At 47.6% G+C, this 26,657-nt stretch overlaps 1 protein-coding gene across 8 annotated transcripts in view; it reads right to left on the bottom strand.

The window, feature by feature from the left end:
* The window catches only part of ERC1 (ELKS/RAB6-interacting/CAST family member 1), a 2,866,486-nt gene that overhangs the window by 954,444 nt on the left and 1,885,385 nt on the right, over positions 1-26,657 (bottom strand). The gene's annotated exons all lie outside the window — the stretch shown is intronic.

Below are 26,657 nucleotides of genomic sequence, written 5' to 3'. Positions count from 1 at the left end.
CAGGAGGGTAGTAGTGGGGAATATTTCCCTTCTTTAAGGTCCTTTGTGTAATGGCTTTTTGCCCACCGCTGCTGGCCTTCTCCAGAAGGACGTTTTTTGGTCCAAATTAAAAAAAATTTGGTGATCCAGTCAAAAATAAATCCCCTAGAAATTGAGGCGATTTGACTATGCGAGGTTAACAAACAAAAGTCATCCAAATTCAAAGGTTTTTTGCATGAAGTCTCTTGCTTGGGCAGCCCGCACTGGAAGCTAGCAACGCCGACATATTTCGAAAATAGAACTTTTCGGTAATATACACATGGGGGATTCCTGTTGCCCACCCAACATTTGTTTATCAGACATGCATTTTGGAGGATGGCAACTTACATTGACCAAACGGTCCCTGGAACTAATCAAACCAATACTGGAGTTCTCTGGATGCCACACGGCACTGTCCTCTCCATGTAATAGTTTGAAGAACTTGCCGTTTGTCTTTAGCAGCCTCACAGGTCACAGCCATGTTTGGCCCCAGCGTTAGACCAGGACCAACAGTAGTAACTCTAAGGCTCATGGAATGACTTGTACATTTTAAATCTGATAGTTGGTTACATAGCCGTACCAGTGATATGTGGGAGGAGGGGACAGAGGCAAAGTGCAAACAAACACCAGCTGTTGCCCTTCAACTTAGGTTCTATCAGGAACATCATCATTAAATCCGTTACACAAATAAATTGTAATGAATAATTCCACAATCCATTAAAATGGCAGACACTTTGCTTCACTCCTTGTAATGTCTATATTTTGTGTGCCAATTTTGTTAGCCCTTCCTACAACCCTCTACACCACACACCGGTAAGCTCAGCCTACAGCCACACCACACAAGCAACTCCCCAAAAAAAAAAAACATGTCCAGGAAATAAAGCAAAAGTTACTCACCGTAGCGAATAACGTACTCCTAGTCCATAGTTCCCTTTCCTCCATACTGCAAGGGTGTCCCTCGCTAGGGACGGGAGACAGGACCTTCACCAGAAAAAATCTCTCCCTTTCAAATTAGAGGCGTGCAGGGGCATGCTCTCCCCTGATTCCGCCCACCGGCGCCACTCCTCAGTCTCCTTTGATGCATCGACAATATTACCATTGCCTAACGAAACCAGTTTTTTTTAAGCGGAGGGACGGTGGGAAGTATGGAGGAAAGGGGACTATGTACTACGTTAGTCACTACACTGAGTAACTTATAATTACTCCTCCGTCCCGTCCCCTTCCCTCTATACTGCATTGGCGATTACAACTGAATGTAGCCACAGGGTAGAGAGGTGACCCTCCTAAGAAAACAAGTTCCATAACACTGTCTGACCAAATGCTGCGTCCGACCTGGAGCTGGCATCCAAACAGTAGTGATTGCAGAAGGCAGAAGGCGTAGCCCACGTAGCTGCCCTGCTGATGACCTGCCACGGAACGTGCCTCTGCAAAGCCATAGCTGTAGCTTTGGCTCTGATAGCGATGGCATGCATTTTTGGCAGGAGCGATTTGTGTGGATCCTCATAGGCCTCCTTGATGGCCGCTACTATCTATCTTGATATAGAGGCTTCGGAAGCTTGATAGCCTGGCTTTGCCCCACCGAAGCTCTTAGTCCTGTCCAGGTAGAATTTTAGAGCGCACCTGACATCTAGACAGTGCAGAACCCTATGAGCATAGTCCTTTAGGGTCCACGAAGAAAGTAGGTAACACCATCTCCTCATTCAGGTGGAAAGAGGTATCCACCTTTGGTAAGAATGTGGGGTGAGTTCTAAGCACCACCTTGTCCTTATGGAAAGTAGTATAAGGCTCTGAAGCCACAAGTGCCTGGATTTCACTGTCCTTGTGTGCATGTGCAGATGTAAGTCCCACCAGTAGGGCTGTCTTAAAAGTGATTAGCTTGATGTCCGCGGACGCCATGAGTTCGAATGGCTTATGAGCCAGGGCGCTTAAGACCAGGTTAAGGTCCCACACCGGGTGTGACTTCGTGATAGACGGGATGAGCCTGTTGAGGCCCACCAGATGTCTTTCAACCACCAGATTAGAGGAAAGAAATACCCCCTCCTCCGAGTTCCAGTAGGCTCCGATTGCCGCCAAATAGGTGCAACATGTGTCAACCTGCACCCTTGAGTGTGCGAGGTGTGCAGAGAAGGATGGGACATCGTCCAGAAAACAGGTCAATGGATCAAACTGCTTTGATAAAGCCCAGTGGAAGAACCTAGTCCACTTGCTTTTTTACTGGCTCCTGGTAGCATTGCTCCTAGCACTCTGTATAAAGTCTAGGTTAGCCTGAGACAGATGTAGATGCCTTAGTGTGACCTGTCCTGGAACCCGGCTGCAAGGGTGGATGACCATGGGGCGGGGTGGATGACCGTGCCTCCCTGCTGTCAGATTAGGTGAGCTGGACCCAGCGGAAGGTGCACCGTGGCCTGTTCCAACAGGCTGAGTAGTCCCGAGAACCATGTCCTTGCAGGATACCGCAAAGCTATCAAGATGAGGCAGAGGTGCCGGGCCTCCCTGATCTTGCAGATTACCCTGTGAACCAGGGGAGTGGGAGGGAAGAGATACTCGTTCATGTTGTCCCATTGTATCTGCATCGCGTTGCCCAGGGAACCCCAGCCCTATCCCTGCCAGGACGCGAACTGGGGGCACCTCCTGTTGGACAAGGTGGCAAAGAGATCCACCTGCGGATGACCCCAGCTGTTGAAGACCACCTGAAGGACTTGTTTGTTCAACTGCCATTCGTAGTTGTCCACACCTAGTCTGCTGAGCCTGTCCGCCTCCAGGTTGGACTCCCCAGTGAGGTGGATTGCACTCAAGTGCAAGCTGTTCTCCAGAGCCCACTCCCAAATGCAGACTGCCAAGGTGCATAGGGGAGGAGACCTGGTGCCACCATGCTCGTTGATGTAATACATGCTGATGGAGCTGTCAGTTTAAATGAGGATCGTCCTGCCACTGATCATCGGAAGGAAGGCTTTGAGAGCAAGTGAGATGGCCATCAACTCGAGCCAGTTAATGCGAGCCTCCTGCTCCTGAAGAGACCAAACTCCATGGACACCGTGGTTGTCCAGGGTGGCACCCCAGCCCTCCAAGGAAGAGTCAGTGGTGAGGGTAACCTGCAGTGCTGGTTGCCTGAAGGGTCTGCCTATTCTCAATTTGCAGTCTGTGCTCCACCAGACAAGGTCCAGGTGGAGATGGGGGTGGGAATGCTGACAAGTTCCGCCTGGGAACCCCTCTGATTCCATGAGACTGCAGTGCAGTTGCATTAGTCTCATTTGGCGCCTTGTGTATGGCACTGCCAGTAGACATGGCGCCATGATACCCAAGAGGTGCTGGTACCACTATGCTGAGGTCACAGCTCTACTCAGAAAATGCCCTGTGGCCCTCTAGATGGCTGTGATCTTGTCCTCCGAGGGAAATCTCTCTCGGAGCCTGTATCACAGATGAGGCCTAGAAAAGGTTGATTCTGCATAGGCTCCAGCTGTGACTTCTTGAGATTTATGGAAAATTCCAATGTGTGTAGTGTATAAATGAGAGCGGAGGAGGAGTGATGCACTGCCTTCGGGGATCTCGCCCTGACAAGCCAGTCGTCTATGTATGGATAGACATGGTGACCCTGGGCCCTGAGAAGGGCTGCCACTGCATTCATAAGTCTGGTAAAGACCCTGGGAGCTGAAGGGAGGCAAAAGGGTAGAACCTTGTATTGGAAATGAAAGCCCATGATCCTGAACCTCAAATCACCGATGAGGCTGCAAATCGGGACGTGTAGTTATGCGTCCTTCAGATCCAGGGAACACATCTAGTCTTCCATGCACAGTGTCTCTGCAATAAGCGCTGGGGTAACCATTTTGAACTTTGAAGACGGAGCGAAAGGTTCAAGGTGGAAAGGTCCAACACAACTCTCAGGCCAGCCTAGTTCTTTTTGTGTATGGTGAAAATCCTGGAGTAGAAGCCCATACCCCGTTGGGAGGCTGGGACTTCTTCCACTGTCTGACTCTACGAGCGATCGAATGTCCGCCAACAGAGTTGCTGTCCCAATCTGTGGGAGTGGAGGAGAGGAGAGAGGGGATGGAGGGACTGGTAGGCGATAGCACGTGGACACTACTGAGAGGATCCAAGTGTCTGCAAACCTTGTTCTCCCATATTGTGTGTGAAGGACAAGCCTGGCCCCCACTGGAGACACGTGGACCCGGAGGAGAGTGTCATGCCTTTTTTCCACTACGAGGCTGGGGCTGAGGAGGGGAACTGAAAGAAGCCCTTATTCCTGCCTTGTGCCGCTTACAGCGGTGTGGACTTGGAGACCTGTCTGGCTGTCTTGACCTTCGTTCCTGGAAGCCCCAGAACCCACAGAAGGCCCGCCCCTTGTCGGAACGCTGGTGCGCCTGGCTGTAAGTCTTGGGCGTGGACTTCGTGAGGATAGATAAGGAATGTGCAGTCTGGGAACTGTTTTTTCTTCTCATTAAGTTCCTTATCGGTGGTGGAATGAAAAAGGTCACCACCCTCCAATGGAGGGTCCAATATGCGCTCCTGCATGTCTAGCTTGAACTTGGTAGCCCATAGCCAGGCAGTTCTTCTCATGTCAGTGGCGGAGCAGATTGCATGGCCTGAGGTGTCTATATGAGCCACCGTCGACTCTATGATGTCCTGAGCCACCATTGCTTCCGCCAGCCTGGCCTTGAAGCATGCCTGACTCTGGACCGGAAGTTCCGGAAGGAAGTAAGCTAGTTCCAGCAGAAGTCTTTGATTTACAGCAGTGATCATAGCATTCGCATTTGAGTGACAAAGGTGCAGCGAGGTGTTTGAATAGACCTTTTTTCCATATGCCTCCAAGATCATCTCCTCCTTGAGTAGGAGCGCCGAGGACGAGGTAGCCGAAGAACACTGCAGCTTGGAGTAGAGTGAGGCCACTGAAATCACTGAGGAGTGTGGTTGAGAGTGTGCTGACAGCAAGAGTGGATCCCCTCCAATTGCCTGTAGTTGGCGTTGAGGCACCAATTGGTAGGCTGCACTGAATGGGGTTTAAGCCATCCCTTTTTGGCCAAGACGACAACGTGCTTCTGCATCGGAATCCCTGTTCTAGCCGTGGGGCGTAGAGTGAGCACCTCGGCCAGGACCCCTGCCTCTGGTTGTTCAACCTTGGGTTGTGTAAGCCCCAAGTATTCGACTAGACCTGCGAGCTGTTCATGGAATGCCTTAGCCAAAGACGGTGTGTCGGGGTCCTCCTCCTCATCAGTGTCTGCCAGGGTGTCCCGCTGGTCCGAGCAGGTGGAGAAGTACTGGGTGCCAAAGACCGAGGTGTGCTGACCGGAGCCGAAGGCTGGTGTGGAAGCGCCTGGGCTGCAGGAGGCAGGGGTGCCGGAACCATGGGGCCTGGCGTGGACAGCTGGGTATGCAGTGATAAAATTGCGGCAAAAATGTCGCCTTTACAAAAAAATTGCGGCAAAAATACTGTGGTTTGACCCCTTAAAGGTGTACCCCATTATACCATTTAGGAGGAGCAGGGGTTGCGGGGGTATCCCCTGCATCCTTTACATGAATTGCGGCAGCAAAACCACAGCCTTTTTGCCACAATTTGTATAAGCGGCCATTTTTGCCACGATTTTAACACATGGAACCGGCAGCTGGGGCTGCGCGGGGGCCTGAGGCGTAGGGTCCATAGGAGGAATGACCGTGGGTGCTAGCGGCGGGACTGGAGGCAGCATGTCCCTAATCACATCCTGAAGGATGGCTCCCATCTGAGGGGACCTCATAAGAGTGAGGAACTTTAAAAAAATTTAAAAAAACTGTCCTCACAGGCCAGTGGGGCGCTAGGTGGTGCAGGAGTAGGAGCAGGGCCTTGAGGTTGCTGAGGCCTGGGTGTAATCTACCTTGCTGAACGCAGGGTGTATCTGCCCTGCCACACTGAACGACATACTGTAGGCCACATACCTAGCAAAGACCAGTCTCATCTGGATACTTGTTCCCCTTCCTGCTCACTGAAGGGGGATGTGTCGGATGAACGGCCATCTTGTCTGGCGCGGTGGCCATTTTGTCGGGTTGCATGCCACGTGCCTGCATGGTAGTGCTTGCCGCGCTGGGCCCAGCCTCCTTCTGGACTCTTGGCGGTGGAGCTTGAGGCCTACCCTGAACCTCAGGATCGGGCCTGGTAGGCGTTGTGCCCTCGGCTGTGTTGCGTACAGGCGCGCCCCCCCTCAGACATTTGTCCGGTAGTAGGGCATAGCCTCACAGGTGGACAGCAGGTAAAAGAACTGTGCGGTCCCTCACCGATGTCACCGGCAGGATCTAGCGACCCCTCAGCCTGGAGGCCGGTAGCTGAAGCAGCCCCGGTACCTGTGCTGCTGTTAGACCCTGAACAGTTCCTCCTGCTCAGACGTTTCCTGGGGAAGGAGTCACCCTTGCGGGGTGCGGATGAAAACAGTGGCCCTACCTTGCGTCTTGACTTGTGCTTGACTAAGTTCTTCAAGTCCTCTGGAGGCGATCGTTCGAAGAGCTCTCTCCATCGAGCTAACATGTTCTTAAGAGCGTGCGGGTCAGACGTAGGGAAGAGCCCCTCGCAGGCTGGACGCCTGCTGAAGTCGGATGTCGTCGACATGTGCCTGGGAGGAGCATGGCACCAGAGGACCGAGTACCTGATTAAAGACCAAAAGACAGTATCTGGGGAAGAGCGTGTGGAATTACAATGCCGAAGCCAAACACAGGAGCGCTGGTGAAAGCGGTCCACTCCCGTCTGCGCAGAAAAGAGGACTGGGGAGTGGCGGCAGGGGAGAGGATGCTCCTAGGGCCACGCCCCCCGCACCTCTAAATTTAAAGGGGAAGAAGATTTTTTCTGGTGAAAAAGGTTCTGTCACCTGTCCCTAGCGAGGGATGCCCTTGCAGTATGGAGGAAAGGGGACAGGACGTAGGAGTAGGATAAGACTGTTAAAACCATACACTGGTTGAGATATTGGTGCTTTGAGGAGTCTAGATGGACTCCACAAACTTTCTTGGACATCTACTTAAACTGATAAACCATGCTTCCAGTTCTGTTAACAGGTCGCCGGGTGCCCAAACATACTAAGTAGATGACCAGAGATGGCAACCAAAGGGAAAAAGAAAATAACATACGGGTGGTGCTGAGAAATACATAGTGGCCTGGAGCCCTCTTGTGGGACGAAAACAGACAAAACGTTTGATAAACTTCCATTTAGAAAACATGAATATTTATACAGTTTATTCAAAATGATCAAAGGAATAAAGGAAATAATCATGTGTCCGACACATACTTCCACAGTTGAATGTGGTTCCATGGAGTATTAAATAGAATCCAAATCGGACTGACTCATTGCGAAGGTTCTCACAGGAGCTAGAGCCCGCTGTCAACAGCAACATTAATCTTTTTGACAGCTTTTAGCAAAGGGTGCTGAGCGGAGATCCTAATCTTAAAAACAAACCTTTTTCATGAATTAACTAGTGGTCAAAATTGTTGACATAAAAATCGACATTTTATCTTGAAGTGTTAACTTTCATTCACATAAAGCGAGTCATGCTTAACGCGTTATCCATGCGAATACAACATATGCACACTAAGTGTGGATGCAATCAGAATGTTTCTGTAATTTGTACCATGTTACTTGAAGTGTTTGCTCATTCAGTAGTAAAACGTTGGCACTTGCAACAAGCACAGTTCATGCTTGACTTTACAGCAAGAGTAGAGTTCTGCACAATATATAACTAGATTGAACGATTTAAATTATACACAGATGAGCGAATAAATAAAAACTCTTAAACATGCATCTCTTGTCACAGGACACTGACACGCAGAGTGTAAGAGCCGTTTTCCTACCATAGGGCCAACTTTAAGGAGGAAGGTGGTATCTGCTGAGGATATACGTGATTTGACCGTGGCAGAATTGTTCGCAGTGGAATTGACCGTGGTCAATTTCGCCACAAATGCAATTTTGCCACGGCCAAATCTGGCAAAACTTTGACCCCCCAATAACACCCCCCACCCCCTTCCCACTTACCTTTCGCTTCTCCGCTTGATCCACTTTTTTTTCCGCCCACCGCCTCAAGTCCTATGGAAGCGGGGGACACCCCTGCTACCCCCAAGGCAATCACTACCAAACATGGGGCACAAACCCTGCTCCCCATGTTTGGTATTGATTGCCAAATTTGTTCGAATTAAATCAATCAAACGATAATGACTGGATTTGCCCAGATTTACCATACCATTTCAACATCGAATGGTTAGCAGGGTTATATTGGAAAACTGGAGATGGTGTAATGGGGAGCCGGGGAGGTAGATGTGGAACCAAGTCACTGCACAGCATAAACCTCCCCATGATGTCACCGTACCTATTGTCTTCACTATATTTGTAGATTAGTGGGATTCCCTCAAGCTTGGTCACTGTTGCTAGAAAGGCTAATTCTAAGAAATAAGGAATTCATTTGTTTTCGTTCTATTTAAATTGTTTTACATCATTTTCTAAATACAAAATAAAGCGTGGTGTTAATGGCAAAGGCTCTTCACTGATCACATAAAGCCATTTAAAATGACACAGGAATTAAAATTTGTAATGCTAACGACATGGCTAAAAGACTTTCAGGATGTCTGATCACATAAAATCTAGATAATCAAAGGACAGATGTATGTTTGTCCAATGCCGTCATGCACAGTAGAGGCTGCCTGAACACACAGAATGCTCTGTTAGAGGGAGCTGTTGCCTTGGGCTATATAGTGATTCAATTTGGATATCTGTGCCTGTTGTCACCGCTAGAGGGAGCTGTAGGCTTAGGACATATAGTGGTCCTACTGTGCGCATGAAAACCTACACTTTGGCCCGTGTACACGGGCCAGTACACAAGTATTAAATAAATAAATGAGTGGAGCAGGCTGGCATATTGTCTAGAGGCTGCACCGCCCTGCAAAAACGCTTTCTAGGTGTTTGCCTAAAAAACTTGGATAACACTTGTTAGCTGGCACAAAGATGGCCATTAGAGAAAAATAGGGCACCATGACAAACCGTTTTTTTGGATATCAATCAAAACCATTTGTGTCAATAAATGCACGAAATTTCTATTGTTAAAAAGAAAGGCTAAACAGCTATACTTGAGAGCAACCTCTGGGCACTTTTTTCTTGCCCAAAATGGCCCTACCAGAGATACAGCACCACAATTATGGCTCCAAAATCTCCCACTGAAAAAGCATCTCTGCAAGGCTATCGTTTTGCCACTGGGTTACTCCTTGTCATTCAACAGAAGTCATAATACCTGCACATCCATTTGCTCTCCCAGAGGCGTAGTCAAGACCGTGTAACTAGTGGGGCCTGAAGCTAATATAGTTGGGCCCACTCCAATGATGTTAACATCTGTAAATGCCCCCACACTACTGCTGAGTGGGCATTTACAGATTTTGGGGGCCCTTGCCCGCGCAGGGCCTACCCGGTCTACACCTCTGGTGCTCTCCACAGCTACAAGCGTATTGGCCTGAAGGTAGGTTTATCTCTGTTCAGACTGGTGACCTCAGCAGATCGCTGGTAGATCAGAAGTCAGAACACTTGCTTGAAAAGTGAGCAGCATCAGCAAGAGCTCAGGGTCCAAACACCCCCACCACCAATGAGCTCATATTATTAATATTTCATCATCCATTGATATTACTTTGTGCAATATGAAAATATCTTCAGAGCAAAGTGCATAATGTACAGTTCAGTAGTCAGATTTCCTGCTAGCACCAAACACTCATATTGTGTGTCCTGTGAACAATATCAATATTAATGATTGGCAACTGTCATTTGCTTTTCCAATACTCCCGAATTACCCAAGATTTGTCTTTGTTTTCTGGGACTTACCCATCCTGCATTTAAAGCGGACTTATCAGGAGTACCATTTGTTATTGAACAAGCATCTCTGGAAGGTCATGAGGCATGTGAACATGCATATGACTGAAGTTGATAAGAGGTCATTTCGACTGGATACAGCACAGTGACTCCACCGATCTCATGATTTTGTTTCTAAAAATGTCCACGAGCAAGTGTCCAGCACTTCAGTTCACCAAATTCTACAATGCTTTTTGCATCTACTGTTCTCCTTCTCCAATGGGCATTAATTGCCACCTCAAATGGGGGCAGGATGGAGGGCTTAATCATGCAGTGTGTTATATGTATAGGTTGAAAAGAATAGTCTACACAACAAGGAGGCCCAGTTTTAACCTCAAATGTAGAGGACAGTGAAAACAAACACCCAAGGCCATCTCTTTGTGCTACTACATAGTCTATAGCCACTTTCTCCCGAGTCCCACCATGGCGTCACAGTCTGTGTAGCAGCGTCCATTTCTACTAATAATGACGGCAGAGATTGCAATGAAAAGCCACAAAAAAAGTAAGTCTGTGTTGATTTTTGAAGCAGTTAATGGGATGTTCGGACATGAACAACGGCACTACAGCTGAACAACCGAAAGAAACCTGTTCCTATAGCTGCGAACGAAGGATAGTAAAAGCAGTGCAGATTTATCGCAGACAGACTATTACCGTGGACTTTTTAACACTGACCTATACACATTTGCTTAGTCTCATGTATGTAGTGCATCACTAGAACATCTTAAGCATGTAGTGATTGATTTCAGTAGAGCATTAGGCAAACCTCTATCTCGGAAAACGACGCTACACCCGAGAATAAACATTAGGAATTTTTGTTTGCAACGGGGAGTAACGAGGTGATACTTCCCAAGTACAGCAGCAACAATTGTGTTGAACTTATTGATTTGTTCTTAATTGTGATCCAGGACAGACATAACTCTGTCCCCCTTTCGCTGCTATCGTCACTTTATATTTTTCCTTCACTTCTGCTTATCATTCTTCTTCCTTTTCTGCATGCTTTCCTTTCATTCCACACCACCACTTGGATCTAAACCCACATCCCCTGTGATCAATTAACAGGAATGTATTAGGTGTGTGCTGTTTTTATTTCTCCATCAAGGTTCTCAATGAGAACAATATAACTGTTTATGTATCTTGTTTGTTTTTTCTAATTTGACTTATACCTCGGACATTGGTTGCAACTTTACATGTCTGGGGTGCTAACCGCCAGCCAAATAGCGACCTTCATAATTTGTTTGTGCAACCAAACACAGAACTGTTTTAATTCAATTGAGATTTCTGTCTGTTGATTATTTGTTGTCTTACCTTTGGTGTTCCAATTGTTCTGTCAAGCAGTTGAGATGTGATATACATCAAGGCATTCATTGCAATTATACTGGGCTGGCAAGGGGAGGTTATGGAATAATACTACCCCCATCCGCCTCCAAATATCCATGGCACAGCGACACCCCCTATCCCATTATTTATATTCAGTAGAGCATTATACATGGAAGTGGCCATGGAAGTGGCCATGACTTACCATTTGTGGATGCACTCAATTCTTGAAACCCCACATGCGGCTTATCCTATATGGTCGAGTTGTTTCGATTAATTGAATTCTTGACACATTTCTCATAACTGATATTAGAGAAAGAAACATGTTGGGTATGTATGATTGCAAATGATATATATGTACAAAGGCTATTCAAACATCTTGTTATGCGTAATTTACCATTATGTAACAAAGTGATGTTATCTTGTATTTGGTAATCATGTGTGAAGCTTAACGTACACACTCTCTATATGTCAATTTAACTTGCAGGGGACGAAGGATAGCTCAGGGGCATGGCGTTTGTCCTGGAAGCAAGACAACGGGGTGCAACACAGGTTCAAATCCTGATCCCGTGGTAAGAAACCACTCGCTGGTATTAAAGTTATAAATGAACAATCGAACAAATGGGGGTATATATAAATGATTTCCTGTACAAATGTGCTTGCTGATAATTAACATAGTTACATCTGGTGGAACAGGCTGTAGCTGCATATAGGTTCAAAAGCAGTCTGGCATTCATTCCAGCTAGCATTTTGGTGGATTCGAGGTTAGAGCACTTGCCTGGGAAAACAAGCAGCTCCAGCCAGGAGCTGTTGGTTCTATCCTGCACATCACCGAGTTCCCAATTTTAAATATTTTTCTTTTTACTCCACCAAGAGGAGCTGGTGGAGGACCTAGAAATTAGTCTTTCCATAGGACAAAGTGACTGGGAAAGGTGTAGTCTTTATTTACTTATTTTTTTTTATTTGAGCTTTACTCAGTGAAAACTGAGTTTTGTCAAAATCTTCTTATTCCAATCTACTTGTATTAAAATAAACCATAAAATAAAATACCTCCCTCGAAAGGCTGGCCCGGCCTGACGTTCGAGTTCGGCGACCTTATCCCAAAGCTTAGTGGGCATTATTCCTGCGGATCAATGTTCCGTATCAAGGCCCCCTCAATCTTAAGGGTATTTATCTGGTCAAAAATCGCATCGATAATTTTGGCCAGAGCCTGAGTCCATCTGGTCTTTTCTCCTGAAATAAGCCTATTCCAGATTTCATCTTCTTGATAGATCCACATATTTTCAGCCAAAGAAGGGAGGTATGCCTTTCTATTTTCAATTGTGTAGGGACACTCGATCACGAGGTGCTTTAACGTCTCGATAGTTTGGTCGTTTTTACACAGCCGGCAATGTTTTTCAGTTCCTGCTCCTCTAATAGTTATGATCTCTCTCGTGGGGAGGAGGTTGAGCCTCGCTCTCATGACCGACATTCTAATCTTCTTATTTGGAAACTTGACACAATACAATAGGGTTTTTTTCCCCTTATTGAAGGTGGGGGGGGGATGTTTCAGGAGTTTATTTCCCACCGCTTTTTCTGTTGTCTCGATCCAATCCATATCTTCCATCTTTTTTTTAATTCTTTCTGGATTTTCTTTTAGGTCTTTCTCTGCACTTCCAATTCTGAGCAGATCATTTTTTCTCACTTCCACCCATTTGTTCAAGGCCACACACTTGCCTAATTCAATTTCAACCCGTATGGTGTTATAGATGGGTAGAGTGTCCGCCATGATGATTCGTCTATAAAGGCGCATGGCACTTTGATCCACCGTCGATGCTAAAGATATAAGGCCCAGCTCTCTTCTTATAGCCGACATGGCGGTAGATTTAGGTAGGCCTAGGACTGTTTTCCAGAGGTGGCCTTCAAGTTTAGTCCAGATATTTTGCCGAAGATATAACGCACACTCAGTTCCATAGGTCAAAGCCGGCACAGCTTTAGCGTTATAGAAAGTTCTAGCCGGGATCAAGGAAAATTTGCCGTACTTGCGATCCACTGCTCTGGTTTGCGTTGTTAACCTTTTCACCTTTTCCCAGTTGATCGATAAGACTCTTTTCCAGACCCGAACTGTCGACTTGAATCCCCAGATATTTGAAGCTGGTAACGATTTCAATTTTGGCCTTGGCCAGGGTGATCTTTAAATCTTTCATCTTTTTACTGGGAACTTTCTCGAGGACCATGATCTTTGTCTTCGCTTTATTAATTTCCAGATTGTTCTGCAGGATATACGCCTCCATGTTACGGATTTTTCTTTGCAGACCCACCTTCGTCTGATCAATCACAATGATGTCATCTGCATAGAGTAGCCGTGGGATCTCCATTTTCCCGATTTTAGGGGGAAAGGATCGTACTTTTTCCTCGGACCGCTGGTAATCACCTAGGAAGGCAGTGAACAGTACCGGCGCCATCGGGCACCCTTGCTTTACTCCTCGTCTAACATTGATCTCCTCTGAAAGTAAGCCCTGGGTGTTGAGTTTCACTCTGATTTTGGTGTTCGTATGGAGAGCTTTTATAGGCTCCAATATTTGAGTAGGGCAATTCCAATCTTCTAGCTTTGCCCACAAGGACTGTCTGTCAATCTTATCGAACGCCTTTGACAGATCCACGAATGCCAGGAACACTTTTGGCGCCCCCTCTTTAACTTTTGCTTTCAATATGTTCAATATGAGGAGATTGATCGATGTACACCCATTTTTCTGGAATCCAGTTTGTAGTTTGTCTTTGGCCTGGCTATCTTTTTCCCAGACTCAAAAATGGACGAGAAGCAGGGTGGCATACAGTTTTCCTAGAATATCCAGAAGGGCGATAGGTCTGTAGCTTGCGGGTTCTTGTCTCGGCCCCTTTTTGTAAATCGGGACGATTACCGCTCTCTGCCACGATTCCGGCACCATGTTTGTTCTTCTACATTCCGCAAAGATTTTACTAATCATTTCAGCCCATTTTTTTGGGGACATTTTCAAGTCCGTATTTGTGAGTCCATCTGGGCCCGGCGCTCTATAAGTTTTTAGGTTCCGTATCGCTAATTCAATATCCGTAGGATTGGAAAGATCGACCCACGTCGACGCTTGGTTTTGGTTTGCTCCTTGGGTGACACTAGTGGGGCCATCAAATTCTGCGGTGAGATAACGGATCCAGTTTTCTTCGGCTACAGCGTTTACCATAGGGGCTGAGAGGGGCTTATTCATTTCTTTTATCAATCCCCAAAACTCGCTAGATTTTTTAGTTTGAAGTTTTTGCATCATCGCCTCGGCATCCTGTTGGTATTGATTTGCTTTATGATGTTTGTGCCAATTCCTGTAGCCTTCATTTTCTATGCGCCAGTTTTCCCAATCAAGCTCATCGTTAGATTTCTTTGCAATTCTTCGTAAGCGCTGTACACTTTTTCTTTTTTCAACCACCGTCCTATTATACGAATGGTTGGTAGTAGACGTGATCTTTGCTTTCCCTGCTCCCTTGACCTGGAAAGCTAGGAGTAACTGTAGGTAGTTTGGTCTTTCCTTCTTGTCAGCCCATACTTGGTCACTTATATTCGTCTCCCAGGTGCTTTTAATTTTCTCGATGTCTTTTTCACTTAGCCGAAGGCGAGTCTGTTGCTGGTTTAACTCCATCATCCAGTCGTATGATTTGAGTATCTTGGTTGTAGAACGCCATGTACAGCTGAGTAGGTTGTGGTCACTATGAACGTTTTTTTTTACCTCAAAACCCATCAGCTCATGGATGAGCCCGTTGGAAATGAAGATATGATCCAGAGTAGCTTTAGAGTCGTTGCGTTCCCATGTTGGATAGTTTATTTGGTTTGGGAACAGTGACAACACATTTTGGATATTTCTTTTGCTGATCACTTCATTTAAGGCTTTACCTCTTTCAATGGCCGGATCCAGGTCTCTCCGGTGCCCGCTTGCGACGGAGTCCCGGGCTTCTGTGCATTTGGCGTTCATATCCCCACAAATGATGAGCTTGATTATTTCAAATTCTGCGTAAAGCTGATCAATTGTTTCGGCGATGTTGTTGCAGAATAATTTAGTAGACATTCGCTGGGGGTTCCAATAGCAGTTTATAATGGCCACCATCTGTTGGGGGCCATTTTTCCTTATGATCTTTCCCTGTAATTGAGATGTCAAGATGACTAGCATTTCATAAGATTGTTTCCACTTTTTGGGTTCACTCAGTCCCGAACCAGATTTTATAGCTGTTAGTAAACCCGCAGACGGTCTATCTAGCAAGCCTTTCGCTGGGGGGGAAATCAGCACAGAGTACCCATCAAGGGCAGGTTGATGGACGAGCCAGGTTTCTTGCAAACAAAGAATATCATACGAACCCAGATCGACATCTCCAGGTGAAGTAAGGTGCATATGGCCTCTTGTGTTCCATGAGCCCAGATTATAGGCTCCCTTAACGGGTTGCTTGTTGCATTTGTCGATGGAGGTTTTGTTAACGTCAATGCGACAAGCTAACCCAGGTAGTTGCTATTTGCCGTTGTTTTTTGCCCAATTTGCCATAAGCCATTTCCATGGCCCTTTCGGTTGTCTTTCTTCTTCCGTCATTTTCTGCTGCGTGTCAACTCCATTTGCGAAAACTTCGGGGGATAGACAATCCGACCTTGTACGATGTCCAGTGGATCCTTTGTCTTCTCTGTTGATTCTTATCGGGTGCTTTGTCCAATCAGAATGTTTTCTGGAGTGGTGGCCGTTACTTTGATTAGTGTATTCTCTCACCCTCCTATTCTGCGGGGTATCTTGTGCCCCTGCCTTGATGGTATTGGCGTCTATGAGTCTCCTGCCTTTCCGGAGTATTTGGCCTTCCGGTTTGCAGGTATAGATCTTCCGTTTTGGATCTATAATGGATTTGGCATTTAGATTTCTCTGTCAAAATCTCTCTGGGTGCTTCGGTCTCCGTAGATCTCTTGTACTCCTTCAAAGAAAGGCCTAATTGATGGAATTCCTTGTAGACTGACTCATCAATATGATCAATGGCGGCTGCTTTGAGATGTATGAACGCTTTTGCCTTCTTTTCTCTGTGGTAGGGTTCGATGAGCGCTAGGTCCTCTGTCCTGATCATTTTCAGGGTTTTCATTTTCTTTGTTATCCGGAGAATTGTGGGTCTATTTAGGATGAAAAAAAGTTTTTCTCCACTTCCATTTGCTCGAGCTTAAAGACACGTATTTTTTCTTTGGAAACCTTTTTGTTTCCCGCAACATTTCTTTCCACTCGATGCTTTCGAGGACTTCGACTGTCTTCTCTTTCACGCATTTGTCGCTGTTTAGGAGGGCTTGTTCTTGTTTTCTCCCTCTCTGTCTCGGGTTTCTCTCTTTCCGGCACTGATTTTTTAGCAACTTCCTTTCCACCTGCCGGACTTGATACAATTTTTTCTGTCTGGCACTGTCCATCTCTGTCCCTTTTAGGCTTTACTGTGTATACATCCACTTGATCCTTAGGCTTTTTCCCCCCCCACGTCTTTGTCGATTTCCTTTGGTTTCAGAGAGACATTGTCTGAGTGAATGGAAATGTTCATTAGGTCGCTACATTTTAAGAATTCCTCTGTTGTTCTTGGCGATCTCTCGCTGCCCAAAGCCTCTAATTTAGCGCAAACATCTTGTCGTTTTTTGGTCTCCGGCGATTGGCTCGGACCCGGGTCCTTCCGGTCTTCTTTGGCCATTTTTGTGGTGTCCTTCTTTGACTTTGTTATTGTTTTCGTCCGTTCAATATTTATGGGGTTTGTCTTTTGTGTTATGGTCTGTGGCCTGCCATCTGATTTTTCTTGCACCAGAATCAACACAGTTTTCTTTTTTCCATTGATTTGAGTCTCTGCCTCATCTGCTCCATCTTCCGAAAACCTACAATAGGTTGAAACATTTTTATTCAGAATTTCCAACCTTTCGATCTTTTTTTCCAGAGCTTCAATTTTTCGTTTCCCACATTGTTTTCTGATTTAGGGTGTTCAGGGATCTATCTGATGCTCTTTCAAATTGGGTCCCCATACCCATTTTCATGTTGTTCTCAATCTTTTTTTTTCCAATGCTTCCAGTTTCCCTTCATACTGAAGTTTCTGGTTTAACATAAGATCCGTATTTCCTGGTAAACAGGACTCCATCTGGGCTAGTTTTATCATTAGATTGGAGAGGATTGCTGTATTATCTTGTACGTTCTCTTTGATAGTTTCGTACAGCTTGCAAAAGGGGGCCAGGACGATTGTCATTGCCGACATAATGGCTATCATTTCTGGTTTTTTATTTGGCGATTCATTTTGTAAGGCCATGGCGATTTCGCTGAGTCGTCTCTTTTTCGGTGGCGTTTGGGTTTTGTCTGATCTTCTCGATGGTACTGAGGAATTAAGGTCCTGGCACACTCCTAAGGGTCTTACATTTCGATCGCTTTCAAAAGGGTTTCTCAGTGATCCGGTATTCGTAGGTAACGTGGGAGATACAGATGAAACTCTCCTGGATAGGTGAGGCTTTTTCCAAGCCAGATGCTCTTCTCTATTTCGATATGTTTGATTCTTTTGATTGGTTTCCCGGTCATAATTTAGACCACTTGCACCCTCTTTTTCCTGATCGTTTTCTGAATCGGGAATCTCCTCAATATTTTGAGGTACCCCATTGGGGCTGGATAAGGTATCAGGGATCTCATTTATAGCTCTTGGGAGATCATTTGTGTCTAAAAGGCTTGTTTCTAGAAGTTCCGACCCTTTTGCTTTTTCGATGTCACTAATGGGGACCATACTTTTTTCCTGCCCCCAGCCATTTGATCGGGTTTGTTTGTGTACTTCCATGCTTTTTTCCTGCCCAGATCTCATAGGCCGGGCTTGATTTTCTATCTCCCCTGCGGGCTGCTCAGTTCTCCTCTGTTTTTGTGCCGACTGGGTTTGTATAGCTATTTCCAACATCTCTGCATCGGATACTTCCGTGTCGATGCTCTGCTTTCTTTTCTGTTGCAATGTAAAAAACACTTTTAGCGGGCGTGATAGAAGCGGATTCGGCAGCCCTTTTTTGTATGGTTTTCTCGATTTTTCGTCACCCAGACTGGTATTTTTTCGTGCTCTTGTTTTCGCAGTTTTTACTCCTTGCGGCCTGGATTTTGCTGGTGTATTTGGTTTGCCTCTTTTTTTTCCTTTTAGGGCAACAACCCGTCTTCAGTCGTTCATCATCCGTTTCTTTATTAGAATCATCCTGCTCTCCCTCAGAGAGATTTCCACTCTCCACGTCTTCATCATCCGGATCCGTATCCTTGTCGGGGTAGGGGATTATTACCATGTCTCTTGCTTCACTCGAGCCTTTCATGGTTTTTTCTGGGTTTACACCCAGACCTTGCACCGTTTTTTCAGAGTCCTGTTCTATAGCATGCAGCATGGGTTGGATGACTATCCCATTTGGGACAGAGTTTTCATTTACTGTTGGTGTAGAGAGTTTGGGCGCCATTATTCCTTCTACACTGGGACCTCTTACCCTCTCCTCACTGGGATTTCGGTGTACTGGTGTTTCATTTTTTTCCTCGACTTCCGTTTTTTTTTTCTTGCAACGGTAACACCTTTACCCCACTTAGGTCGCTATTGGGCATTATAGCATTCCTGGTTCCAGTCCATATCACCTCTTCAGAAGCATCTGGGTTTGAGGGGGAAGGCGTTCCCGGGCACTTGTTTGTGTCTTCAAATTTCACCTCTTTCGAGGCTTTCAGCTCTTTTCCCCCCTCCCGGGTCAAACACCGGTGATAGTTTATCTGGCATGTTTCCCCCGCCACACTAGACTCCTCTTCAAGCTCTTCTTCAAGCCCACTCCTCGGCACCGGGCTCAGTTCTAGTCCCAGTGTACTGAGGGCGGCATACGACGCTGGCCTGTCCTCCATCCGCGGTGCCTGCACACAAGAGAGTTGTTCGTCCGCTCTCCTCCGCGCTGCCTTTCCACTCTCGTCCGTTCTTGTCCGTGGGAGGAGCTGGGCGCCCGCTGCCATGACCCCTACTGTGTCATGCTCCTCCGCTCGCGGATCAGGTACGGCCTCCATTTCTGATTTGTTATTATTTGATAATGTCTCATCCAGCGTAGCTAAGTCTTTAGCGTTTCTCAAAGCCGTAATTACGGCGTGCTTAGTGGATTTCTGAGCCGTGGTAAGCAGTTCTAAGATGGATGGTGACACTGTTTGAGGAACCCTTAGCCCGGGAGTCGAGTCGGATTTACTCCTCCTCCGCCTCTTTTCCAGGCTTAATTTTCCCTCCGGTAAAGATGGTTTTTTTTCCTGGGAATCTTTCGTGAGTGATTTGGGGCTTTTAGAGTCTTTAGAGGTTTTCAAGGTTTTCAAGGGACGTACCTCAGGCTCCATCCATCCTGCTACGGCTTTGTGTCTGCAGTGGACTGCTGTAGACTGGCTCCCACCTCAGGCTCCCAGCTCCGCTCACCGCTCTGCAGTGTATCTCGGCAGAAATAGGCACTTCCTGCTTTTTTCACACAACGATGTGAATAGGTGCAGAGACTGCCGTAGACTGGCTCCCACCTCAGGCTCCCAGCTCCGTAGTCTTTACTCAATGTGGCCTGAACATATAATCTCATCAATAGTAAAGTTTTACTCCCCAAGACATTTGCTTTTATTTTGTGCAACTCAGCCCCTCTCTTTGCAAGACAGAATCATAATGGTCCTATCCTTCCTTGTTTCCGAAAGTCCCCGGCAGCAGTATATCCAGATTCTACTCTTCTACCCTTTCCTAACCTCTGAGATAATAGGAGTGTGATCTACTGTGCAGCATAAGAGTAGCCTGTAGTATCTAAAATCCTCCCACTCCCAATCGAGGCTTAGGTAGCCTAGGGGAACGGTCGAGGGCAGAAGTAGAAGAGAATCCCTTGTTAAAGTGCAGGCTGTTTGGTGATTCTTTTCCTTGTTTTGAGCAGCTCAGTACTGGATGAACTTAAATGAGGTTTTGAGTTTAAAAAAAAAAACCGGTTTCTGTGTCACAGGCCGTCACCGCTGGCTGTAATCCAATCTAGTCCCCCGGAAGCAGCGTGTCCAGATACTGCTCTTGCAGAGAAGCAGGTTATCTTTCCACGGTTCAAACTGCCTGGCGATGTTTAAACCTTAATCATAGATGACCAAAGCGCTTTTCCTTTTGTTATTTTTGAATGTGTTTTGCCAACATAAAACTTTTAAGATACAGTAAATAGATGGACCCTCAAGTGTTCAACCAATGCAGTTGCCTAAGACTACAGTACGTGACTGCAGCTGCACCAATACCACTCATACTCCAAATGCATCAAGTACACCAGGCATCTCAGAAAAAACGTCAAATGTTGTGCCTGCTTTTTGCATCCCAATGTACTCTCCACCAAATCCTAGGCACTGTCCAGCCCTAAACGCAGACATTAGGTAGCTTCCAGTAGAGGGGTTGAGGCTACTTGCATTCAAAATACTGATGAAAGCAAGTGCAAATACTCTTGTGGGACAATATCCAAGCTACACTAACCTTGAATGCAACACCCCCCCCCTTTTTCAGGACAAAGTTTACCATAATGTGGCAACATGCCAGAAACACATGGCAGAATGATGTCCTCTTCACAAAGTACACATGCAACTCAGTGCTACATTTACCGATATGAACTCTGCTCATTCAATACAGAAATTCAAACAAGCCTTCAACTGCTTATTAGAAAAAACATTAATGTCCTCGTTTATCTACCTACTTGAACCCCACATTGTCACTAACGGGTCGCCATGACCGTTGGTAGAATAGCCTCCCTCTTCTACACATATGCTCCTTTTTTCAAGCACCATCACACTGGGTCTGTTAAAAGAGACAATGAGGTGGCAAGAGAAGAGGTCAACCTCAATTCTACATTAGTTTTTACAGGAAGAAACAAGGTTGGACCACAAGTGCAAGGTGTGTCAGAACCACGAAGCTGGTACGCCAGAATCAAAGTGTAGGTGGAGGGTGGAAGGTGTTTCATCGAGGCAATGGGAAAGGCACGGGGGCAGCATGAGGACAAGCAGTAAGGGTGGGTCTGGGACATAATGAAGAGCTAGCAGACTCAGTCTTGGGAGGATAGCTCAGGGGCAGCGTGCTCGCCTTGGAAGCAAGATGACAGTGAGCAACACAGGTTCGATCCTCGGGTCTGCGCATAGAACCTCTGGCCATTATGCACGGTATAAATAACCTATCATATCCCTGTGACTTTGTGTAGTGAGGCGCAGCAGTCCCACATACAATATAATTGTTACTCTTTACAAAAGCCAATGAAATCTCTCTATGCTAGCTTTTCCTTTCCTCCAATTTCCTGTGTCTGGTATTTAAGTATCTTCACAGGGTTGTGTATCCATCTCTTTTATCGTGGGTTTCTTTCTAAGTTCTCTAACTCCCCCTCTCAATAGCACTTGAGGGGGCGGGTCCCAACCACCATGCACCTCTTCGTATTTCCCTGCACTTTCTTCTCAGCTGTTCCCTCTCACGCTGCTGTGGCTGCCAGAGCGGCTACAGCTCTGCTTCCTCTCGCCATCCGACGACCTTCTGTACACTCGTGGCAGTCACCTTGGAAGGTAAGCCCTCACCCTGGGTTGCGGCGAGCGGCGCACAATGGCGCATTTCATGGACTCTTTTTACTTTAATGTGATTATTTGCCTGCACAGGCACCATCAGCCTGAAGAGCATTTCCACATTGTGAGCCTTATGTTCCGTTTGATGCAACCTTTGTTTTCGCCACGTTTGAAATCCCTGCCAATCTGCCATTCCAAGATGGCTGTGTCCTTTGTGTGTGCTGGAGTGTTGGGCATGGTGCTCTTCGGGGCCCAGGATTGGCTGTGTCATTCATCTTGGCCAATGGGAAGGACGGCAGGTTTGGCCGGCCCTCCTCACAAGGCCCACTCCTAAGGCCCCTGTCTAACCCTGTAGCCGCCACGCTGCCCACCCCCACTCTGGTCCCCTTGTTGAGTGTGTGTGCCCCCCCAAACCTCCCTCTGGCTTCCTTTGTTGCATTTGTTACCCCCCCCAGTCACCCTTGATGTGTGCTGATGCCCCCCACCCGCCTCTGGCCCCCTTTGTTGCGTGTGTGTGTGTGTGGCCCGACCCTCTAGCCCCCGGGATGCGTGTGTGTGCCCCTACCCCCCAACCCCCCTCTGGCCCCCACGAGGTGGGTGTGTGCCCCCCCTTTTGTCCCCTAGTGATGTGTGCTGATGCGCCCCCCCCCAGGTCCCCCTCTGGCCCCATGTGTGTGTGTGTTTGTGCGTGTGTGTATGTGTGTGTGTGTGTGTGTGTGTGCGTGTGCCTCCCGACCCCCCTCTGTCCCCCTTGTTGATTGTGTGTGCCCCCCCTCTGGCCCGGATGCGTGTGTGCGCACCCTATCCCCCCATGAAGTGTGCTGATGCCCCTCCTCCATCCCCCCCGATTCATGCATGTGCAAATCCCCACCCCCTTTCTCCCGTGACGTTACTGGGTTCCCCCTCCCCCTTCTTGTCCCCCTCCCTTTTTTCATTGCTGTAGTTGTCTTGATTCACTTAAGGTTCACCAACAATGACTTTTGCCAACACTTGGATTGCCTTTGGACACATTGACTCTTGGGCCTTCACCCCCTCAACTCTCAGGCTAGACCTTCCCTGGATCTTCCACTCAGGCTGGCCCTGAATCATCCTGTGCCCATTGTCTTTGTGAATTTCTTGCCTACACTTTTGTTCCCTTGCAACATTATGTGCCCCATTGACCACTGCAACTGTTCTCGCTCTCCCCTCTGCTTCTCTGTTCTTTTTCACTGTTCTACTGTCCGCTCTCTTCTCCTCTCCCCCACTGCCCCCTCCTCTCCCTCTTACTTTGCTCTATGCACTTATTCTATCTGAATGGTCCCTGGACCTAGTAGGATAGTAACTTTGTTAGTCTCCTCCCCCCGCCTAGTTATTCCCCCCCTGACCCTCCAGCACTATCTGAAATGTTGTCAGGCCTAGTACGGTAGTCTCTTGTCTGTTTCCCATTTACTTCCTATTTGTGCCTTAGCACTTGCACTATCTGTAATATCGCTAGGCAGAGTAGAACAAGTTACTCTCTTACCTGGTAACGTTCTTTCGATGGGATGGTTCGACGACGTATTCCATATCTATGACATGTAATGACCACAGCTGTGCTGCTTCGGAAAATCTTCGGCGTCTGCGTCCTGCATCGATGACGTTGATACGTTGCCCTCGAGGACCTCCTCCGACGGCCGACGTCACTGGATGTTATAAGTAGGACGCACGATGCCCGTAGCCACAGTTGTAGTTTTTTCCCAGAACGTGTGGCACCAGTCTTCTGCCAGTCTGACACACAAAGCCTTGCAGAAATGTAAGCTGCAATCGCATAAGACATTTTGTAGCAGGGAAGGCAGGGAGGGAGCGATATGGAATAAGTCGTCAGACCATCCCATCGAAAGAACGTTACCAGATAAGAGAGTAACTTGTTCTTCGAGGGGATTGGGTCCTCCGATGTATTCCATATCTATGACAGGCTTCCAAAGCAGTACCAATGCAAGGAGGTGGAAAAAGAATCTAGAAAACAGAAATTTGGAATGCCCAATCAAATTGCAGAGTAAAGGACCGGCTTGCCAAAGGTCAGATCCTGCCCACGGATGGAATCAAGGGAGTAGTGACGTAAAAAAGTATGTACCGAAGCCCAGGTGGCTGCATCACAGATGTTACGAATAGGAACACCCCTCTGCAGAGCAGTAGAGGCAGCCATAACCCTGGTAGAATGGGCCCGCAAGCCGACCGGTGGGTCCTTAACCGCCAAGCGGTAACACTCAGATATCCAAAATAATCCAGCGAGACAAAGTCTGTTTCTTCACAGCTTGTCCCAAACGCTTTCCAGAGTAACCAATGAAGAGTTGATCGTCCACTCTGACCCGGGACATGTGTGAAATATAAAAGCTTAACGCTCTCCTAGGATAAAGCCTATGGAGCCTCTCCTCTTCCTTACCAGGATGTGGAGGAGGATAACACGCCAGAAGAACAACCTTCTGGCCTAAATGAAATTCCAACACCACCTTCGGAAGAAAGGAAGGACAAACTCCAAGGACAGCCCTGTCCTTCTGAAACACAGTGAAGGGTGGCTTAACTGAAGGTGCCTGCAACTCATTCACTCTGCGAGCGGAAGTGACTGCAACCGAAAATACAGTTTTAAGAGTTAACAGTCTCAAAGGGCATGAATGCAAAGGCTCAAACGGATCACCCATCAGAAACTTGATTACAAGGTTCAAATCCCAACCGGGCACATTAGTGACCCCTTTCAGAAACTGAGAAATTAAAGGAATTTTAAAATAGGAACACTCTTCAGACGAGCGCTTAAATATGGACAGCACCGCAAAGTAACCTTTAACGGTACCCACTTGGAAGCCCCTGTGGGCCAAAGAAAGCAAAAAAGACAGAACCATGGGCATGTCACATGCAAAAGGATCCACATTCTTAACTCTGCACCAGTCGCAGAACTTACGGCAACGGTACAGGGACTTTGTTGCGGGCCGTCTGGCTGAGAGCAATACCTCCATCACGTCTTCAGGGAGGTCCCAATCCTTATACCTCAACCTTTCAGAAACAAAGCGTGAAGGTTGAGGGATCTGACCTCTGGATGGAGAACCTGACCCCCACTCCCGTGAGAGCAGATCGTCTTGGTAGGGAAGACGAGGTGGGGGGCAGATGGACAAGTCGAGAAGGTCCGGAGCAATGAGGATCATCCAGGAACCAAACCTCTGTAACCTCTGCAGTACTTGCGGGATGACGGGGACTGGAGGAAACGCGTACAGCAGTGGGAATGACCACTCCACCACAAACAAGTCTCCTAATGCTCCTTTTGGAGGAAATTCCCCTCTCGTACTTCCGGTTGACACGGGAGGCTAAGAGATCCACTTGAGGGGTCCCCCAAAGGGCAAAGATCTCCAGGAGAATCTCCTGAGCCAACTCCCACTCGTGAGAGATCACGCTCTGCCTGCTCAGAGCATCCGCTGTCTCGTTTTCGTCTCCGGCCAGATGAAATGGCGAGATCGAAACTTCCTTATGGATTGCCCAGAACCAGAGCTGCATCGACTCCCTGCACAGAGGAAGTGACCCTGCTCCCCCCCCTTTTTGTTGAGGTAGTGCATGGCCACCGTGTTGTCCGTCAGGATCAGGACATTCTTCCCTCGCAGAGTCGACAGAAAAGCCTTCAGGGCTAGCCTGACGGCCATCAGCTCCAACAGATTGATATGGAGTCTGGACTCATACGGAGACCAGCGACCGCTGACTGTCAACTTGTTGGCATGAGCTCCCCATCCTGTGAGGGATGCGTCCATCACGATCGTCACCTCCGGCCAGGGTAGCCAAAATGGAGCCCCCTTCATCAGATTGTCTTCGACGGCCCACCACAGAAGGTCCTGGGCGACCGAGGACAGCATCTGAACAGGGTCCGACAACCTGCCGGAGGACAGACCACTGGAGCTTGAGTGCCCATTGCAAAGATCTCATTCGCAACCTGGCCTCTGGCACCAGAAGAATGCAGGATGCCATGAGGCCGAGCAATCTCAAGAACTCGAACGCTGGGAGACTCTGGGCAAGCTGAAACGTGTGCACCATCTACTGAATGTGATGAGCCCTCACCTGGGAGGAAAATACTGCCCCAGGGACGTGTCAAGCACAGCTCCGATGTACTGGAGCCTCTGAGTTGGTGTCAAACGGGACTTCTTTAAGTTGAGGGAGAAGCCCAGCATGTGGAGGGAGTGGCAGGTGACTGACAGATGATCCAGGACTTGCTCGGGAGAGTGCGCCCTGATCAACCAATCGTCATGGTAGGGGAAGACGTGAATCCCCCCCTTTCCTGAGGTGCGCTGCCACCACTACCATGAGCTTAGTGAAGACCCTCAGGGCGAAGGTCAATCCGAACGGCAGGACCCGAAACTGAAAGTGCGAGTCGCCAACCGCGAACCTCAGGTACTTCTTGTGCTTTGGATGTATCGGCACATGAAAATAAGCATCCTTGAGGTCGAGAGACACGAACCAGTCCTGAAGTTGAAGGGCCTGGAGGACTTGGGAAAGAGTAACCATCTTGAACTTGTCCTTCCTGAGGAGTTTGTTCAAACCGCGCAAGTCCATGATGGGTCTCAAACCCCCGTCTTTCTTGGAAATCAAAAAATAAGGCGAATACCATCCCTTGTTCCTCTCCGCTACAGGCACCAGTTCTATGGCACCTCTCTCCAGCAGGGATTGACTTTCCGGCGCAAGGAGCGGATCCGGAGTCTTCAAAGAGAGATTCCCCGGTGGATTGTCTTGAGGCCTCTGCCAGAAAGCACGACAGTAGCCGTGAGTTATGATCTCTAGCAGCCACACATCTGAAGTAATGGCGCGCCACTCTGCAAAATGCTGCGCCAGCCTTCACCCAACCGGCGAACCATGAGACATGGCCTCATGACTGAGCTGAAGCGGCTGCGGCGTTGCCTGAGGGCAAAGAGGCAACAGCCCGAGCGGCCTTGGCACCTCAAGTACTTTGTTTTCCACCTCTGGC

The sequence above is a fragment of the Ambystoma mexicanum genome, chromosome 12, assembly GCF_040938575.1.
Source record: "Ambystoma mexicanum isolate Mex_15411 chromosome 12, UKY_AmexF1_1, whole genome shotgun sequence".
Taxonomy (NCBI): domain Eukaryota; kingdom Metazoa; phylum Chordata; class Amphibia; order Caudata; family Ambystomatidae; genus Ambystoma; species Ambystoma mexicanum.
This window is presented reverse-complemented; position numbering and strand designations above follow the sequence as displayed.